This window comes from Anser cygnoides, chromosome 12 (genome assembly GCF_040182565.1).
Source record: "Anser cygnoides isolate HZ-2024a breed goose chromosome 12, Taihu_goose_T2T_genome, whole genome shotgun sequence".
Lineage (NCBI taxonomy): Eukaryota > Metazoa > Chordata > Aves > Anseriformes > Anatidae > Anser > Anser cygnoides.
The window spans coordinates 8873799-8895813 of record NC_089884.1 but is presented as its reverse complement, the minus strand read 5'-3'; the positions used below and the strand labels follow the sequence as shown (position 1 = coordinate 8895813).

Here is a 22015-nt window from a genome sequence, read left to right as displayed (position 1 = left end):
TTTTTTTTTTTTTTTTTTTTTTTCAAAATCAATGTGATTTAACGATATATGAAATTAAGACTTTCAATTGAAGTTATGCTCCTGAATTGCTTGGAAGCTTTGGAACTATTTTCTTCTCTGTAAGTAACCTTTTCTGCGATTATTATTTTTAATTAATTGAGATATTTCTGTGCTGGAATGAGGCAACTTTAATACTGGAAACTCAGGCACAAAGAAATCTGTAGGAAAAACGTACAGCTCAACCACTTCACTTCCAGCTGTCTGTTTCATCTTTCTGATAATATACAATTTGGTTTCCTGTTCCTAAGGCACTTAATAACATCTGTATAACATAAAGTACAGCTTTCCAGGTTTATGTGTTTCCAGAGGCTGAGAAGACCACGCTTGCACCAGGCTTGGGTAAATGGCTGATTATTGTATGCCTAGAGAAGGGCAGAGCAGTGTGTGGTGCTTTGTGGTGTTTGCCCTTGTGCTGTGTAGGTATGTGGTTTTCCCTGCTGTCATCTAAATTTATAAATTCAGCACAGCACAGAGTTTGTTTCTGAAAGTTGCAACTTTTGGTCATTTTTATTTGGTCTACTGTACCATATTTATGGATGTGTAGTGTTTTAAACCATGAAATCTTGACCTTTGGAGTTGCAGCCTTGTGTATTTCTCAATACCACAAGATACTTCTTCACAAAGTTTTTAGAAGATAATTTATGTAACCACTTATAAAATTATACTGTCTTGATGTAGGGGGTTGTTGAGGTTTATTTTCTCAAATGTGGCCAGTGAGGTTCTTGTGCCCTGAAAAATAAAAGCATAAAAAGAGCACATGAATAAAACACAAATATAAAAGGAAAAATCCAACATTTAGTGGACTTTCTGTGGTTTGCTCCTCTCTATTTCTCCTCATCCCCTCTTTTTCTCTGTGTGCTACAGTTATAGTAATAAGTAAACAATAATGTGAAAACACTGGACATTTTGTCTAAGATGGTCAGAATAAATCACTAGATTTCTTTAAAAAGGGAGTAAGGAAGTTTATTGTTGTCATTTGAAACTTCTCAAAAGAGTATTCTGAAGTGTTCAGCCACAATTTAGCATGCAGAATGCTGTCTGTTGAAAAGGACTACTTTATAATTAGAATTGCTGTGAATGTTGACTGGAGAATCAGCAACTCGTTGAAGCAAAGTTGTCCGCACTCTTAGGTAAAGCTATTAGGTGACATATTTAATAAAACTCACTAAGGTTGACACCTCTGAAAACAAAATAACAGGTTTGTTTAGATATGTTGAGTTGTCAAATATTTATACATCTCATTAACCTGAAGGTAATACGAAGACATGAATATCTTTATTAATACTTTACAAATTGAGAGCTCACCAAATTGAACATAAAGTATGTATACAGCTTTATTTTGGTTCAGTTCTGCAGCATGCACAGTGAAAAAGGTTTACCTTAACTAATAATTATGCAGGTATATGATTCTGCTTTTAAAGCATCTTAACGATCAATGTGAGAGTAAATTAACTTACCTTCACTATATAGTTTTCAGATTCAGACGTTAATTATTATCTCCAGTTTAGTAGTGGAGCTGAGGAGCAGAGGGCACGTTGAACAAGTCTATTGTTGGCAGATGGAATCTCAGCCCACTGGAGCTACACAAACATGTTTATCATGGTGCCAAATCTGAATTAGCAGGTCTGATCACAAGCTCATATGCCTCGCCTCACAGTAGGACTTGGTGGGTTGGGCTCAGTGCTGTGCTGACCACATTTATTCAGATTCAACTCAGCTTGGAACTTGGGCAGAGGAACTCACATCTGCCAGCAATATACTGTGTAGATACTCCCAGCAAATCTGCCCAAGGCCACCCAGGAGACTTAAGTTATGGCCTGGAATATTCTTCTGAATATTCCAGAATATTCTTCTGTCCCTGTCCAATTCAGTTGAAAAGGAAAAATGTTACTGCTGTATGAAAATTATTCCACTTAGGTTTTTTTAGTTAATCTTTTGGCAAAGAGACCTGTCCATTCATTTGCTGAGAAGCCGCATTTCTGCACAGTTAACAAACAGACTTCTTCTGTTACTATAAAGTTATCTTTAACTTTTATTAGGCATTAGGTTGTTTCCATGTGCAGTCTTCCATTTTGTCTGGCTAAGTTAATGTTGGGCATTCCTGGCTCAGTCCCAAAAGAAACCAACTGAAACTTAGAGAGTAGGTGCATTTCTGAGGAATAGAATAGAATGGTTAAGCTGGAAGAGACCTATGAATATCATCAAGTCCAACTGCCTGACACTCCAGGGCTAACCAAATGCCTCCTGAACGCTGACAGCCATGGGACGTCAACCATCTCTCTAGGAAGCCTGTTGCAGTATTTGGCCACTCTCACAGTGAAGACATTTTTCCTGATACCTAGCCTAAACCTCCCCTGTTGCAGCTTTGTGCCATTCCCTCGTGTTGTATCATTGATTACCAGGGAGAAGAGATCTGCGCCTCCCATTATTTCAAACAGCACATGTAGCGTCTCAGCTTTTAGCCAACTAGTGTTTTTTTGTTGTTGTTCATTTGTCTGTTTTTTATCAACCCTCTTTGTTTCTTAAGTGTATCTTCTCTCATTTGTCTGAGTTTACTAGTTGATTGCTAGTGGAACAGTACTCTGGAGTTCGTTTCTTGTTATTTGAAGCACCTATGACTGTATTCATCAGGCAAAACTCCCATAGACTTCAGTAGGAATTCTTTCCTAATCATGCAGTCTCTCCTGAATATGGAGAGCAATTGCTCTGTTATTATTTGGGTATGCATATTTCTATTTCACAATCATTGTTTTGAAGAAACCTCATAATGCACTTGCTCATAGATTGTAATAATTACACAACAGAAAACTAACAGCTCTGTGGTATTTGGGAGGCATAATGAAGAGCAGATAAATGTTAAATATTAATATTGTCAAATATTCTGGTTAATTTTGGCTGTGAACTTCAGTGTTGCGAGCACTTCATTACATGATGCAACTGAAACAGATCTGCATTTATATTTCAACTCTCGAGAATAGATTGTAGGCATGCTACCAAATATAGACAAAATAACTGCATGAAAAATACTAGTATATAATAAATTCTTAAGTGTAATATCCCAAAATAATAGGAAAATTATTGTGGAAAATCATATCATCTTTGCCATAAACTTTGCTGCAATTCTGTAAAGCTGCATTAGTTGTGAGTAGAAAGTGTGCACCAGGCATCATGGAACACTCCTAGTGCTTGCTTGTATTCCAAATCCTATGCTTACCCATTGATACCTCACAGTATCTTTACTTACCATTTTGAAAATTATATGCTGTTGGGAATAGTATGAAAACATTGGTTGTTCAGTATTGTTCGGTCCTGAAAACTGAAATGCACCATTTAAAGAAGCTTGTTTGCAGAATCAATAAGTTTAGCTTGTCTTTTTTGTTTTTTTTTTTTTTAAGCTTTCTTTTGTCAACCCTTAAAGAATGTTTCATGGACAAATTAATGTGTTTGACATTGCCTTGTCCTTGATTGAGAAGCCAACTGTATAATGTCCTTTGAGAAAGCACAAAAGGAAATGAGGAAAAGAAGAGTAGGAAAGAAAGAGTGAATGCCTTTTGGTTGACCTAAAATAAGTTTACTATCCATTTTCCCCTCACTCCATCCTCCCTAGATTTAGACAAGCTATGATGAGCGGAAGTTTGGGAAGAGGATGGGGGGGAATAGAGAAAGAGGTGTATTCAGTCCAGAAATAAGACTGAATTAAACTTTTTAAAAAATCTTTGCAAATGTTTGAAGAGTTATTGCTGGGTTTGCAATAGGCTTCCCAGAATGAATCATGTATCATTCTGTGATGACAGAGATATTCAGTGAGTTGAATGAGGCACGCAGATATTCAAAAATGTCAGATCTCTGTGGTAACTTTAAACAACTCCTCTTTTCTTTATTTATTAATAAAAGGGAGAAGGTAGGAAAAAAAATGTCCCTAAGACCAAAGAACTGTGTCTCTCTTGAGTCTCTTGGACGAATTCTGAGATATTCTCCTTTATGGTATTTCTGATGTCCCAGAACTATTTTTTCTCAGGTGTCTCCAGTGGAACTGGAACCAGCAGGAACATTTGTTGAACATTTATGTGAAAAATTTTTTTGAAAGGTTAATTTTTTTTTTTCTGTGCTGAGTGTCCCCTACAGCTTGACTAATGGGGGCATTCAGCATATACTTCAGTGGCTCTCAATTTTTAGGTTTTCTTTTCAGGTCACTAGAAGAGGTTGATAAAAGAGAGCAGAAAAAAGCCAGAGGAAAGAAATAGAAAACAGTCTACTGAAATTGGCAGCAGGGAAAGATATGATAAAGTGAGCACCAATTGCTGATGAAGATGGCCCATGCTACAGCTTTGCTATTGATTACTACAGAAGGATCTGGCTATTTGTGTGTAGTGGAAGAAAAGCACTAGTGAATGTGCCAATGGGAGGAAACAAACAAACAGAAAATCTGTAGTGAAAATTTGCCATAAGAATTTTTCCATGACGACAAGATCCCACTCCAGTAGGCTCTGACATCTACTGTTGGGGGAAGATAAGTTCCAGAATGACTTAGAAGGTTTTAGAGCAATTCCACATGCCTTTTTTTTTTTTTTTTCAGAGGTAATAACTGGTTTTGTAGGCTGTTAATGTATATGCTTATTCAAGAGGGAACATATATGAGCATTTTAATGGTGGTGGTTTAAGAATATATCCTTAATTTAATCTACTAGACAGCAAATATAAAGAGTCTTATTCTTTTTTTTCCCAAATCCAAGAAATTTAAATCATATACAGTATGGTACACAGGAAGATTTGTTTATGCATGAAGGTGTAAAAATATTTTTATTAAGATTTATTTATGTGTATATCTGTATAGGCACATGTGGATAGAAACTATGTACCTACTTGCTGGGGATTCTCTTCTTCCAAATTCAATTTTTAGAAGAAATTCAGAGAAGTTGGAAACGTGGAAATAGAGGGCTTGGTTTATGATATTTAAAATGACAGAACATACCTGCCTTCAGGCCTCCCAATCCGCTTGTATTCTTAGTACCTGGATAGGACGGGACTGGAGCAGCATGAAGCTAATTAATACAGACTTTATCCTTAAGGGCCTATCACCTACCTTCAGGCACTTGTGACCCAAAAGCAGGAGAGGAACTGATGAAGCTGTATTGTGTTAGGTGAGCACAGGGCTTGGGTGTGCATGAGGTCTGTAAAGAGCTTTTAGATGGGGGGTTAATTTGTTCATTGTGTGCCCATGTTGAATGTTGCTTTTACTGCTATTTAATTTGGCTTTGGGCACACAAGATTTGGGCTTTAGTCTGCAGCCTGTTAGTATTCAGAAAAGCGATAATATGTATTTTTGTCTCTTATGAGAGCATGCAGCTCTTCTGCCTTTTAGTTTGCTAATTTCAGCCATCATTCGTGGCCTTCACTACTGACAGGATTCAGGACAGCTTTTCCCTCAGCCTGCAGGCCGGCCGGCTCCCAGCTCCCTGCTTGGGCAGCGCACCCTGCTGAACGTCGGCCTGCGCTCAACAGCGCAGGCAAGGGAACACCAGAGGAAAATATTTTGCTTGAGAATAGAATATAAAATTGGTGTAGTTCATAAGAAAGAGAAATGGTCTGTTTACCGGCTTTGAACTGAGCCTTGTTTGTGTGGAGCCTTCTCTGCAGCTCTCGGGCCTTGTCCTTTCCTCATGTGTCCTGCGTTACCACAAGGCGTCCCTGCTGTGTGGTGAGGTCCTCCTTTCCTTCTGGAGGAGAGAGGAGATGGCACAACTGTTTGGTTAACAAAATATGTTTTCAATATGCAAATCATGGGTTGAACACTTAACTTCTCTGGGACTTAACTCCATACTGTAAAATACAAGTATTAACAATTTCTTACCTCAAAACCAGGAGGTAATTGAAACAAACTGAAGAGTTCAAGTGTTGTGGTGTTGGAAGCCAGTAAGAGAGGAAATATGTGCTCCTCCATCACTGCTGCTCAGCACAGGGGGCTCTGGGTGCTTAGGAGCATGCACAGAGCTGTACCAGCATCCCCCCAACCCTGAAACATGGTCAGTCATCAAAGGCATTGGTGCTCACCTGCCTGTAGGCCCTGAAATCGCATGCATATATATATTTATAAGGCAAACTATACACAATTGTCTTTTTATTCTTCCAGATTCAGTGCTTGCCCTTTTCTTTACTCTATGACTTTTTATTTGTCTGTCTTTCAGCCTATGATGATAAGTCCTTGGAGCATTCACGTCCACATGGAGTGCGCTTGGTTGTGCTGCAAATACCAGCTATTAACAGTGATGAAGTGACAGCTTTAATTATCTAAAGTAACTTTGAAATTAGCACTGCTTTCAGTGCTGGAGTTGGACCAGATGACCTCCAGAGGTCCCTTCCCACCTAAAGTATTCTAGGATGCTGTGTTGGTTGTTGCACGTAGGGATTCGCATTACCGAACTTAGCTGCCTGTAGTAAATGGAAAAAAGATAGATTCTCCCGGAAGGTGATTCAGAGCATAAGCTTATTTAGATGCTGAAATAATAGCTTGCAGGAACAATTTATACATAGCCAAGGACACTTCCTCCCTAGTCAAGGCACGTGTGTTTCTACGTGTGTGTGTATATATATATATATATATATATTCACTAGGAGGGGTAAATGCTGGTTTTGCACTAAGAGACTGAAGCAGAGACTGCTGGCTACATCACAGTGCAGTGTGGCTGTGTATCATGTAGTAGGAGCTGGAATGAAATGGAGAGCCGGCAGGAAACATGTTTTGTTTAAAAATGAAAAATTAAATTAAAATACATATTCCTGAATTGTGAATTGACCAGTGATCAGAGTAACTTTATGCAAACTATATTTATACAGGTGATGCATCTTCGGGGGGGGGAGGGGAGAGTTTTGGTGATGCGTAGCTTACAACAGCAAAAATCAAAAAATAGCATATGAGAAATTAGGTTTAAATTCTTTGTTAAAACAGAATCTCACTGTTCTAAAGATATAGGTATAACTAGTCACTGAGGAGAGAGCGTGAGACGTGAGAGGCAAAATGGTGAAGCTCTGAGCCCAAACAGTAGAGGTAGTCAGCTGGCATGTGGGAGGTCTGAATTCAGGCCTCTTTCCTCTGATTTTTGTACCTATAGCTACACTTTTAATAGGTGAAATCTTTTACAGTGTGCTTTTAGAAATGGCTTGAAGGTTAAGTGGTGTGTGGCACTGCAAATTCATGTTAGAACCGTGGAAAGCTCACATTCCTAAATCTTCTATTCTGTCATCTGGTGGTTGTGAGCTTAAATCTATGTTAATTTTTATTTTCCGTGCTGTTGGAATCTTTCTTGTATTTTTAACATTATTGATGTTTTTTCATTGTGTACATTCTGAATATTTCATTTTCCCACTTGAATATCTGTTTAATATGCAGCTTAGAAATACTTGTATGTCTGTTAGGCAAGTAATTATTAGGCACAGTAAAACAAACAAACAAAAAAATATTCAGCCATTTGCCTGAGCTATGTAAAAGCATTTTTTCTATATTGGATTTGAATAATAATTTATGATCAGTATTTTGGTCAAGAAGTTTCAACTGCTCTGTGTTTTGATTCAGCCATACAGATTGCTTTATCGCTTTGGATATGGTCAGTGTTGATTGTTTGAGCAATAGTTCAGATTGGTAGGTTTTTGTCTTAATCATTGTGTAGGGTAGAAATTGTTGTTCCATAAGCACTTTTCTAGTGAGTTGTAATCAAATAACTGTTTATGTAAAAATCCACTGCAATGGAATTCTGAATGTTAGAAACACTTTTTAAAGTTGCAAATATGTATTTCTAGAATATTTTGTTCTCTCTCACTCACTTTTATGTTAGCTGCCAGAATTTTCATTGAGCTTCTTGAAAAAAAAGTTGTAATAATGTGGCCACAATTTTGTTTCAAAATCTGAGCCCCTTGTGTCTCTCAGCACTTAAACATATGTAGTTATAAACCCACAGCTTTAATCTCTTTATGATTTTAAGTATTTTGCCTCTGTTTCAGTGAACTCTCAGATATGTCCCCAAGTTTATTTTTGTAATTGCTCGTCTGGAAATACTTAACTTTAAAAGAACATTGGACACTATTTTGCTCCAACCCAAGATCTTTGCAGATTTCAAAATTTTTTCTTCTCTTTTAATGTGTGATATAGCCCAGGTCCTTTTTATAGAGACAAATATATATTCAGTGTAATTCCATGCAATCAGGAAGAGGGAAAATGAAGAGAGGAAAATAAAGAGAGGTCTGGGGTTGTTTAGGGTTTCCTTTATTTAAATCTCATATTTTGCATGTTTCTTGATTGTATTAGTTCATTCATTTTGCCAAACAGACCACAAAGCTGTGAATATTTATTTAGTTCTGTTCCTAATAGTTTTTCTAATAGGGAATTATTTTGGTACAATGAAAGACATTTGTAAATGAAGCAGATAAGCCCTTTGGCAGACAAGGAGTGTTTTGTTCAACACAAGAATTCTATTGTCCACTGCTTTAGTTGTCAAGTGCCTGGGGAGCCCAGGATTTATGATGATGTTACAATGGCCCTTTCAGTGCAAAGTCTAAGAAGCTGTGAGATTCCGTTCCTCTGCTTTTCAGACTCTCAAATCTTTTTATCATGCAAGGACAATGCAGGATTCAGCTGCTTCTTAGGCCACAGGACTGCCCATTTAACATCAGGCATTGTGAAATAATTACCATAGTGACAATGGGGTTGGTTGGCTTTTTTTTTCCCCTCTTAACTAGCAACATTTCAAAAATTGTTCAACTTGTCACTTTGTATAAACCGACTCTGAAGACACGGCTTATTTTATATTAAAAAAAAAAATCTTGTTAGAAGATTTGATTTAAAGTGCTGCTGTGTCAAGTCTATTTGGAGCATTAGAACTGTTTAATGGCTCTTTTTTTGAGTTTTCTTATAATTGGCCTTTGAAACAGTCTTCTGTAAATACAGCAGTTGTTTTCCTTTTCTCCCTTTTTAAAGGTTATGCAGTTAGTATTATTGTAGCCATATTCAACTATAGCAGAAAATAAGGAAAATAATATACAGTAAAAGGGGTAATATCTAGTATCTATGTATCAAAATTAACCAGCTAAACTATTTCTTGTGCTGTATTAATAATGGAAATCATTCAGCAGTCTTAAATTATGGTTTTTCTGAAAATTGATATCTGCAGGAGTTTCTCTCTCCTTGCCTGATGTTAATATGAAGATTTATTTGCTTCAACTAATGATTAGAACTACAAAAAATATTGATTTGTAACCTCTGATGTCTGTTTAAATGCAGTGTAGCAGGAAAATGGAGCCTTTATTTGACAGTTAAATTATTATTTATGTGGGCACTTCACTGTCTGGTGGTCAGGTATACATACAGGATAAAGCTTAATAGTGTAGCAGATCAGGTTGAAGAGTGGTAGTATCTATTACCAACTATATTTGCTGCTTCTAAAAGCAAAAGCAGATCCTGAAAAAAATTAGACCATGGGTATGCGTAAGAGGATATTTTGAGAAATACATATCTAAGCAACTTCAATTATCTTGGGCAAAAAGAATCCTTGAACTGTGAAGTCATCTGCAAAGATGTCATCTGTAAAGATATTGAGCGAAATATCAAAATAAAGTTTATTCAGTTGTAGTCTTTCTTTTCATTCCTGCGGATGAATTGTGAATTAGTTCAAAAGGGTGCTCTGTGGAAAAAAAGAATAAAATAATTTGCTTCCAGAATTAACATATTTAAGATGCCATATGCACATCACAGCAAATTGCATAAATATGTTGCATATGTAGAATATTTTAATAAACCAAGTGCTTTGTGTATTAGGGACTGTCATCACAGAAAACATTTCTTTGAGCTTATCAGTAAAATTCACTATCTAGGAATGTGTTTTTTGATGAACATGTATGACATATTTTTAAAACAGTGAGTTAACATATCTGCAGACACAATTGGCAATGTGGTTTTATGTCTTCTTTTGGTGGATTAAGTGTGAAATATGTTTAAGTGTAATATTGCAATATTGAATATCTAATACTCAGACAATGCTTATCCATTTCTCCTGAATGCTTTTGCTAGCAACTTTAGAATTTACCCTGTGCTGCTGAACTATTTTTGTGCCAGTAAAACTTGATTGCTTTAATGGGGGTGGAAAGGCAGTATAGAATGGAGGATCAATATAGATGAGGCAGCTTTAACAGTTTAATACTGAAAAAAAATTACTGATTTGGATGTACATACATGGACATCCATGTTTAAATAGTAACAACACAAATTGCGGAGGCTATTGTGCAGTAATTCTTCCTTTAAAAATATCAATTAAGAAGTTGAAAGTCCTGGGTAACCTAGCCTGATTTCCTTGGCTAAAATGAATCCTAGTCATAGGATTCATTTAGTACCCATTTAAGAGTCTATTGAGGTATCAAGTAGAATCAGAAATACAGTATCGTTGGTACATAACAGTAGATAATACTGAGTATTTCTCTGACATTCAGTCACATTAGCTGTTTTTTTACTTGTGTGAAAACATAGTCAGAAATACTTAGAATGATGAAGGACTGCATGCTTCCCTCAAACTTGAGCACTCTTAACCTCTTTGTTTAAATGCAAGAAGACTAACCTCAACTCATAAGAAGTGACTTAGCTGGTTTATTTTTGTTTCTGTGCCCTTTATACAGAATGTCTCAGTGCACTATCCCATTTACCAAACAATTTGACAACTGAAATAACCACAGATGAACTTCTTACAGAAGCACCTTTTACTCATTTTCTTTTTCAAATGCCTTATCCCAGATATATATTCTCTAATGTAGTGGTGGTTCCACTTACTAAAATAATCTACTCCCTTCTCTGTCATAATGGTAAAAATACTAATTTTCTAGTATGCCTTTAGAGCACTTAGAAATGTTCAAAGCACGTTGTGTTGGCTAATGGTATCTGCAGCTGTTACTCTTTTTTTCCCTCCAGTGTGTCTTGTATTGGATAATGTTCCCAGAACAGATTTTCCGTAGAAATGTTTTTTCAGGAGATAACAAAAAAGATGTGAAGGAATATTGAGATGGCCTCCAGCATTTTAGTTGTGGGAACATTCTTGCAATAGTAAGTCTGTTAAGGTAAAAGCTATTTATTAATTCTGTTTTTGGCATGTAAGTATTATTTAATTGCTAGTCTTTAAACTCTCTTTGGGCTACTGTGATAGTTTATAGGCTCGACTTGAATTTTCTTTTATTATGGTACTGACACTGCATTGGATTTCAAATGAAGTTTTTCATTCTTTGCAGCCAGAGCTGAAGTACTGGATAAGTGGCAGTAGAAAGCTTGCATCTGCACTGTTGTCACAGTGTCATTAAGTGACTTTTCAAATGTGTGGAATATGCTACGTAAATTGGCAACGAGTTTCCAGTGGGTGAAGGTAAGTACTACATCCAACTGTATGATCTTCTGAGTAACAAGTCAGATACATTTAGCCATCGCCTGTTTCTACAGTGTCTCCAATATTTGTGCAATATAGGGGAAAATTTCTGCAATGACTATAATCTCTTGCTTGTGAGCTGTTAGCAAGTTTATCTCATGCAATTTCATACATAGCTTATCCATTGGTCTTGAGCTCAGGAAAGCTGGTGCTGTAGGACAGTGTCTGTCCTGCTATGTGTGTAAAGCATGGTTTGATATGGTACATTTTTGTATCACGCTTATTTCTTGTTTAAAACATCAGAGAACCTCTTGAAAACTCACAACAATATATCAATGAAAAGCAGAAATGTAACTAATTTTCTAATATATAGGCTTGCAACTTGATTTCATCAGTCAAAAAGATTCATACTTTTCTTACTCTGGACCTACATGAGTGAGTGATTAATACCATATTTGGTTTACTTCTTTGATATTTTGTGCAATACCTCTGAGTTTAAAAGAAATGCTCTGACTTGGGTTAGAAAAAAAACTGCAGTGGTGACTCTTGGGTTTCAGAGAAGGTGGTGAAGAAGTGTGGAAATAGGGCAATTTGGGAAACCCTATACCTAAAAATAGTTATATCTGCTGCTCTGATGCCTTTAATTTTTCATACCCTGTGAGACTTTCATTTGTGCTGCTGCTGAAACCAGTGATTCCTCAGATGTGAGAATTGGCCACCTACAGAAGTATTCATGCCTTTTTTTTTTTTTAACTTAACAGGGAAATAGATTAAATGTATTAGATAACAAATACATAAATATTATAATTTTTATGGTCAAAGGTAAGATCCCATCTGAATTGCTTTGGATAAAGAGTACAAAGCCATAATATTAAAGCTCTTTGTCTAGCTGACTCATTCACAGTTTTCGTGTTCAGTGCACTCAAGTCCTGCTTGAAAGATGCTTCATTTCAGTGGAAATGTCCTTAAATGGCGATAATCTTAATTCTAGCAGCCAAATGGGCCAGCATCTGTGTGAGCAGCTATATAGGATATATGTATATGGTCTCCACCAACTTGTTAAGGTGGGCTGCAACAATTAGTGTGAAGATGAAACAGGGCATATTTGACAGTGATACCAACAGCATTCAATTTAATTTAGTTGGGAAATGTGTGAGCTCCTTTGCTTCTTCATTAGGAATAGCTCAGCATATGAAATTCATATCCTGTCATTCACTGAACACAAGGTCCAAATTTTGCAAGCAATGCTCTGCTCTTTTTCACATACAACTTTTCAATTGAATGAAATTAAAGATGGTTCAGTTTGACCAAAGACTTCCTGACTAGGTTTCAAGTTCATATATGGGCATCAAAAAGAAATAGCAAAAATACCTTAAATTAGTTGTGCTTTCGGTTTCATTGAGTCTCCTGTCCATGCACAGTTATGTGGATCTTCTCATAGTTTCTCATTGAACTGTTTCAGTTTGCCTCTTCTGGCACTTTCTTATATCTCCCTTCTTGGTTTGGCTCAGGGTTTGTTCTACTCTTTATGTTCTTGACTTCAGAGCTATACTTCCAAACAGATTTAATTTTAACAAATTAAATGACTGGATGAATAATCTTAAAGAAAATCTCTTCACTCGCACTAGTATGAATTTAGCAGTCTGGGTCTCTACTCAATATTTATTTATTTATTTTTAACTGTCTTATCTGAGAAACTGTTGTATCTATTTTGGAAGACTTTTTTACATTTCAGAGTTTAAGCAAATCATTTCTGAAAGCAAGCTTCCTGCAGAGTGACTGTAGGATGTTCTCTCTGGTTGGAGTGTGAAGTGGCTCCTTACAAAACAGGAGGAACAAGCATGCTTTCGTTGATTATCATGTAAACCTGGGCATCCATATGCTTCTTAAATTCTCTTCTCTTCTTTTGAAGGATCTTTCTTTCTTAAATTGTTTCCAGCTGTGCCTGTTCAGGAATGCAAATTTCCTGTTGCAGTATCCAGATAATCAAAGGGTTGACAAAGTAAATATTCATGTTTAACTGTTGTTAATGGAACAAAGAAGAACAGCACAGACAGAAAGACACAACTGAGCTCTTTTGGAGCTATGATGTAGGCTTGGCTACTCGGTCACACCAAAAATGACCAGTAGTTTCCTTAAGTGGGATTATCCTGACTAGGGATTTCCTTCCTATGCTGCATGGGGTCTATGTCTTGAAGTTCTGAAAGGGGTGAGAGTAGGCTTGATTGATGAGTTTCTTCTCTATTACATTACTCTGAAAAACATTATATATTAATGCTCAATCCATGGGGGTCAATTCATAAGACCCCCCCCCCAAAAAAGAATACTGCCGTAATTAAAAATCTATCTTATACAAGATAAAAAACCTAGGTTCACTTGCTGGATATACAAATTCAGTGTTGTATAACGTATAAATTGCCTCTTACAGATATAAAGTCCTTTTTATTATTTGTTTTTAATTGTCACATAGTAAACCTAGCCTGTAATAGGAAAAATACAGTGTTCCTGGCATACAGGGTAGATATTGAAAGGAAATTGCTGTGTTGCTTTGTTTCTGCACAAATGCTATGTGGAAAGGAGATAAGTTTTCAGTTGCGTAGAATCACCCTGTCTTATTACAATGCTAGCATGTTTCATGAGGCCTACATATCCGAACAGACAGTGTTACATCTCCAGTTGCCTGCTGTAGTCTGTATTACATCTTACTTCAGTTCTGAACAAGTAGCCATTTATATAGGTTTTAAGCCCTAGATTTTTGAAATCTCACCTTCAACCCACAAAACTGCACCACAGAACAAACAGCATATCTGCAGGATTAGTTTATTGCATATATTTTAGTTGAATATTGCTAGTCTAAATGGCATAGGCTCTTAGATTAGTGCAAAGTTTTTGATTTTAGTGGGATGGTGGTCCAAAGTACATTGAATCCACAAGTTCTTCTTAAACTATGGCCTGAGAGTGAAATGTCAAGAACAATTTGCTTGTGTCAGTCTCATTGCACACATTCAGTTTAATGAGCTGGAGTCTGAATTTGTTACCTCTGCTTTGCTGGTTCTCCTGAAGGCTTGCTTGAGCTTATTTCCAAGCACCTTTGGAAATATTGTTAGAATGGTATAAGAGGTATATTCTGGTCAAACAGATACCAGAGAAATCATTATTTTGTTATAAATCATCAAGGCTTCTGAAAGAACTGAAACGCAGGTCTTATTGACAAAAATCTTGTTTCTGCTCCAGTGCTGAAAAGAAATGGGTTGTCAAACACTTAACTCTGCCTTTTCCCAGCCTTCTGGGAAATTCCAGCCTTATTTGGGCTACATTGTGCTCTGCCCTGTGTGCTCGAGCACTTTGGCTGGACTATGTCACAGGAAACTCTGGAGGCTCCCAGGAGGCAAGAGGTTTACTAAGCAAAGGAGTGACTGCACTATACAAACTGCAGGGACTGACCATAAGAGAAGAAAAAGACATTGGAAAGGTTCATACCTTGGCTAAAAAAATCACCAAAAACCCAAGTTCCCATGAGTCAAAACAACTTCAAGTATTTTGATATTAGTTGGGCAATATGTGTTCCTATATAATTAATTTCTGACAAAATTTCAGTAGTTAGTAGTAGGTGGGAACCGAAAACTAAATCAACATTTTTCAGAAACAATTTTGATCTTCAAATCATTGATGTAATGAACTCATTGCATGTTTATTGAGAAAATTGATGTCATCTTTGATTATAAATGCTCTATAGTTCCTCTCTTTGGTCTTTCATAATAGTAATAACAATACAAAAATGCATACAGAGGACTAGAAAATCTAAGCAAAAGAAAAAAATATATTTCGCACATGCATATAAAAAGAGTACTGTGCACTTAGCCATTCAAGGTTTCATATGCAACAAAAACTGTCTTCAGTGCTACTCAGAAGCTCATTTACTGTCTCAAACATGGACATTTTTTTTATGCCATAAAGCAAAACAAAATATAGTGTATTTAATTATTTTGAGACATTTAATCAAACCAATTGCTACAGTGTTGGTTACTGTTGAAGAAAAACTTCTTAAAAATAGCTTCAGTATCTTTCTTGAATACCTTCTAATATAACCATGCAAACATATGCAATTTGTGGCTTTACTAATTTGCGTAAACACTAATAAAGTCACACAAGTTGTGATTGGTAAAATCTAATATAATGCATAGGATTTTCCCACTTTATTCCTGACAACCTGCATTTGCAACCATTCAGTTACTTTATTTTAAAATGGCTTTTCAATTATATTCTAGTGCTTTAGGGGAAAGCCTTTTGACAAAGGCATGGCATAAACCATTTATATTGCAGCTCCATCATAGTTCCCATAGCTAAACTAGACTGGACAGTTCATTAAAAAGAAAAATTAATAGTACAAGGTTGCAGGGAAACAATAACAGATTATGACTGGCCTGTGGCAGCCCACTGAATTCATGCAGTGGAATAAAAATGATTCCCCTGTCTCATAAATGAAGGTTTGTTCCAAGGTTTTAGGCTAAGTCTATACTTCTGTTCCTTTACAGGAAAAAGCAATACGGTTTCTTGTCTATAAAAGCAATACTTTGTAATTCCTGTAAGATTAATATGCACTCTTTTGGGATAGAAAGCACATAGTTCATTATTCTTTGAATGCATAATAACAAACATATTATGAAAGAGAATAGACTAGAACACACTAAGCAGATGCATCAAAGAAAAAACAAACCTTCTTGGAGCTGAGAAGTGGCATGGAGGGGCCAAGTGAGGGCACAATCAGGACTCTGTCCCGTCTTTTCTTGTCTAAGGTAGTAAGTGCCCCAGACCAGTCTAAAATTGCTATCCAAAATTGCTCTGTAGCAAAACCAAAGGATCTATAATTCAGTGGCATTTCTTTTAGCTTCATTGCAGCTACCTGTATAGCATCATCTGTGATTTAGCTCTTGCTTAAAGGTATAACTAAATCTTAATGGCCTCTTTCTAGATGTTACTGAATATTTTCCTAATTTCCTCAGAGTTTCATGGTTCAGATTTTCTGTATAATTCTGGTATGCGTGGCAAGTACCACAAGCTTGTCCTTTAATGTTGAAATCTGAGTTTTATTATAGCAATGCTATAAATTCCTGTCTTAGAAGATATTTCAAACAATGTAGGGTCTGGGATGGATGAACCATTTCTTTTGGCCAGTAGCCACAACCTTCTAATGAATTCAGCAGGATAACAGGGAGGCCAGAAAACGGGAAGCCTGAGCCAATATAATGTTTGGAATCAAACACAGGACTGACCCTCTGGGGTATTCTCTGGTTCAGTTTATGAACATGATCTCCTTTTACAAACAACAGCCTAAAATACTGAAAAGTGATGGCTCTGGGATCTGATCTCATTGGACTTTCACAAGCTTATACTTATTACAAGAGAAACTTGGGTATTTGGCCTCCCTTCCTCCCTTCTCTCCCCTCAAAATAGAAAAACAGATTACGTAACCTCAAAAGCCTGGTTGCTGGTCACAGGCCTCCTGGCTATCTTGGCTTAGTTTCATGCTATAAGCTACATTTTGTGATCTGAGGCTGCAGCAATGAAGCAAAAATAACTGACCAACCAAAAGACTCTCCCTAGACCTCCAGAGCTGTTTTCAAACTTTCACTGTAGGCAACACGCATGAGCTGCAGTGTGCGTTTGCACAGACATTTAGCACTCACTAGTGAGCTGTTAATTGCAAGACTGAGTGCTAACTGCAAACTTCATTATTATGTTCTACTGTTTGCATGTCCAAAGGTACTGCTTTTGTCTTCTCTCCCTCTCTGCCCTGCATAAGACACAGGAGAGAACAGCCTCATCACAGGGAACAGCTTTTCGGTGAATCACAATGATTCACTTCAAGGAAAGCTCAAAAAAGACTGTGTTGTGCTGGTTCACAGTACAGCTAGTGACCCGGTGCCTACTGCTACTTTGCTGCTTGCAGGATAAACAGTACAATGCAATAGCTGTGTTTTCAAGAAACCTTGCATAAAATGGAATGACCTTTTTTCTCCTTGTAGATCTGCAGCAGTTTGATTTGCTTTAAAGTGCTTTTGCTTAACAAATATAAGGATGAGTTAAATATTTAAGTGGGGAAGCTTCTCAGCAAGGAATAGAATGGTAGTGGCTCTTTTAAAAACTGTCAGAACCAACTCTCCTGAACAGAGGTTAGTGCTCTGCTGGCCCAGTCATTATCTGGGTTAAACTTTTGCTCCCCACATCCTGTTAATTCCTGTCAGCATGGGCTCCATTTTCTTTAATGTGAGCTCACATAGAGTTGATGATACTGTCTTTTGTTCAAGTGAACTACTTCGTCTGTGAGCAGTTAGCAGTGTGCTGCATCCAGGTTACAGACTAGGTTGCTTGATTCCTCTATCAGTTTATTATGCTTGTGTGGTTCATTTAGGCCAAAGGAACAAAACTTAAATGTGAAGCCAAGAATGTGTTGTTATCCTTAAAGTCTCAACAGTCTAAACAAAGAATCATTAGTCCAATATTATGTACAGTTAAGTGATACACATAAGCTTCCTAGCATCTACCCTTCCTCTGGTGTCACTCTGGCTGCCAGCTGCCTCTCAGGCAGTTGTCCTCAGCCTGGGCTGGACAGAGGGCCCTCGCATCCCAGAGCAGTACGATGATGGCTCCTTCCTCTTCCTCGCTCTGGTGTCCACCTGGAGTCATTTTTGTGTTTGCTGACACGCTCCACATCTCTATACCTTGCTCTTTTTTTTCATGGCTCTCTGGTTCCATATTGTATCCAGTTTTATTGTGAATGGTGTGTTACACGTATATCAAATGTTGTCTTGTGTTATGTGCTACCTGTGTTATCCCTGAAACAGCTTTTGGGCAGCTTCCAAGGTTAAATTCTTTCAGTGGCCAGTAGCAGACCCCTAGTGAGCAGTTTACAGCCTGGGGTCTTCACTCACATCTTGTACCTGGACTTCAGAGCCTCCTCATATCATCCTGTGCGTGACTCTATGCTGCATTTTATTCAAGGGTCATAGGTACTTCATTCTATACAAATTAGCTACTTGTTGTTTTTATCTGTCCCTTGCAAATGTATACATACAGTAACAGTATTACATCACACAGTCATCTAAAACTAAGGGGGGAAAAAAAAAGAGACAATAGTCAGTTGGTCCTCAGATAAGCTATTACATCCAAGCAAGCTAAATAAAACCAAGTTCCAGGCAGACCAAAACAAATCCAGATGAAGCCTACGAGTCCTGAGGCCTGTGCTGTCAGTTTCACACAGTCTTTGGCACATTGCAAGCAATGCCAACACCATATTCAGTGTCTTACAAGGGTCTGAAATTGTAACAAGCTCATGATACACGTGGAAAATTATTTTACACTATTTAATTAAACCCCACTATTAAATAGGCATTTAGAAAATATTCATATTAGTTTCATTTTTTACATAGTCATTCACGTTACCGTGTGCTGGGTTTAGTTATAGCTCTGTTTACAAATAATATAAAGTGCCTGCATATGACCTTCATAATGAGTCTTTTCTGCTTATAATATACATTTATCATTCCTTGGGTCTATATCTGAGCACTTACTAAAGCTTAAACCAGAAGGGGTCCACATCATTTGCAGAAATAGCTTTAAAAGAACACGTTAAGTTTTTTGAGGCAATGTTTACCCTGACAGCCATTGCATTTGAACAAGAAATATAACTGTCTGTTCAGAAAGATGTTCCCAGCTCTTGGATGAGTCCCCAGATCCAGTTTCTCCAGCTGGTGCCTGTCTGGTGCTTTATTCTCTCTGACCACTGGATTTCCAGGAAACTATTTTTGGCTGCAGGTGAAGGGACAAATGGTACCAAATCATTCCTTTTCCTTTTTGCTCCCTCTTTTGAGTTTTTGGGTTCAAAGTACTGTCTTTTGTTCTTCAAGATGGCAAGAAAATACAGGGTTAGCATTGTAGAAGAGCACCATATCACCATCCTTGGATGTGGTATTGTAAAAAACACCATAAAGAAATTCAAATACTGATACATGTGAGCTAGTCTTATGCAACCGTATATTATTTACCAAAGAGATTTAAAGGAAAAAGGAAGATAGAAGTGTTCAGCATTATATGCTAAGAAAAGCAAATACCCACTGAATGGATTTTATGTAGGCTTTTATAGGAAAAACTGCAGATTCTCTGTAATGTGAACAAAACCATCAAGCACCAGTATTGCATTCAGATTCTGTGAAGGCTGAGATACCAGACTAGAGCAGAGAACAAGGCAGAGGTTATGTCAGTCAGTTCTAATGGTTAAATCAGTGGATGCCACAGGTTGCTTGGCAGGCATATGGTCGATTTCTACAAAGGGGAATCTTTACCAAAGTATAAGAAATTTAACTGAGGAAAAACATAAACAAAACTCAATTCATGGCACACTCAAAATGCTGTAACTAACAATTTTAACCTGACTTGTAAGTGAGAGGAAAAGTACAGATGAGACTGAGTTGTTATGTATTTGGAAATTCACTGGAACTGTGAAAGCCTCATTTCTCTCTGTCTAATAAGATAAAATTCACAGAGGTTAGAGATGTTTGAACTGGTGAATTGCCATGCAGGAACTCTCTTAATGGAGTTATAGTAACCTGGCCTCCAAAGCCTCATGCTCTTACAAACATGATGTATTTGTGCTTGCATGGAGAATGCCATTTTATACTGTACATTTACCCTCTTAGGCTTTCAGTCACCTTCATCTTGTCCACTTGCTTCTAAGACGGTAATTTGGGCTTCTAGTTCACACTATCTCTCTTGGGCTTAACACATACAGTCTTTAAAAGCTTTCTATTGACTCATAACTTTCATTTGCTTTCTATATATGCTCCCAGGACTGTCAGCAGTCATTTTAGTTTGTTTCTTATTTCAACTGTCAGGTAGACATTTCCTTTTTAAAAAAAACTAGAAAGGTCCAGAGTTTGTAAGTATTCCATCATTTTTCCCATAAATGTACAAACGTATTTCGAAAGATTATGTTTGGTGACAGACTCTCTCATCTCTCTTTACCCTAACAGTTCCCTTTCCAGAAAAAACATAAGTACTACAAGAGCAATTTATTTAATTGCCATTATGGGAGACTTCAAAGGAAATTGGTTGGATTGAAATAGTGATATCACCCTGGCAACTTTTTGAAAAGAACGTTTTGGTACAAAATATGCTGAACATTAGGGTATATTTAATGTGAAAAGAAATGTGTAATTCCATCCTTTTGACTGAAGCTTTCAGTCTTTTTTTTTATGTATACGTGTATGTTAATTCTTTTTGTTGTTATTATTGGCCTCTATTTTTCTTCCATGAATATAAATTCTTTCATGTGTACTTGCCTAATATTATGGTCATTCCATCCAAAAATTACGCTGCTTTCAATCCAGCAATTCTACCAAGTGTCAGGTTGTTTTCCCGTTTCTTTTCCTCAAGCTCATTTTTAAGTCACACATCACTGGTCTCCATTAGAGAGAAAGCTATCTGTTACAGATCCAGAATCTAAAGCTTTACTTGACTGGCCATGTGTTTATTCACATACAAATACTTTCCTACTGTCCTGTTGTTAACAAGAACATTAATGATCTAAGAATGTTGATCTAAGCTGTAAATATATGCCACAAATCCTGATTATTGCTCTGTTAAGGTCAAGATTTGCGCTTGACATAAAAAAAAATAAATGGCAAGAGGTAGAGTATTTCATATTCAAGTAATGCACTTCCAGAATATATCTAATCTAGCTGATTCATAGCTTCAGCTATGAATAACACTAATCTAATTAAACAAATGCCCATTTTTGCCAATTTCCCATGATCAGCTTTCTGTGGAAAATCAGTTTCTGAAGCTAGTGTTTTTATGCAAGAACAGCTATAGGTTCAAGATATTTGAAGTTTGCCTCTTCTGCATTATCGCGTAGGCCCCAAGCATCGTTCTAACAGCAGGAAGCCACTGTTTCCCAGCTCTTGTTGTTAATGGTGTTTATCAGAAGAATAGCAATGAAGTGGTTTGTCACAATCACCTGTAATTACAGGTCAGAAATAGGCCAATCCGTACTCTCTGGGATGTGTTAGTGTTCCGTATGATCAGTTAGAAATATAAAATTGAACAGGTTTGACTTGGAATGAATTATGTTCATGTAAAATACACTGAATCTTTTGCTCTTTTTTTGCACATGTATCACTTGCGTGAAAAACAAATTTTAATTGCAAGCTGGCAAGCCTGTTTTTTTGCTTAGCATCTATTTATATGCTTAGCGTCTAATTGCAGCACCTCAGCACCTCATTGCCCTTTTTAAATTTTATTTTATTTTGTTTTATTTTTATCGTAATACTGGGAATTATGTTTTAGTCCTCATAGCTTTGGATCACATCACTTGGAACAGTGAATATACAAATGGCTCCTCTGATTTGTGCTCAGAGCAGATCACACCACACGGGGGCCAAAGGGAAGGTTATCTCTAGTGAAGGCATTTTTTTGTTTGTGCGTGTGGTTTTTTTAAAGTGCAAAAGTTCTATGGTGACTACTTACAACAAGATGTCCCAGGAAATACTCATGAAAACATTGCTTGA

General features: G+C 37.0%; 1 protein-coding gene across 3 annotated transcripts in view; it reads left to right on the top strand.

The window, feature by feature from the left end:
• Nucleotides 1–22015, top strand: part of CDH11 (cadherin 11) — an 82180-nt gene that overhangs the window by 29426 nt on the left and 30739 nt on the right. The window contains exon 2 of one of the 3 annotated variants that reach the window (XM_048068825.2): nt 11320–11450. The exons of 1 other annotated variant lie outside the window; for it this stretch is intronic. The gene's annotated coding sequence lies outside the window, so the exon portion shown is untranslated. Of the gene's footprint in view, nt 1–11302; nt 11451–22015 lie in introns of those variants that run through there. One more of the 3 variants, XM_013176658.3, reaches the window with a different exon arrangement.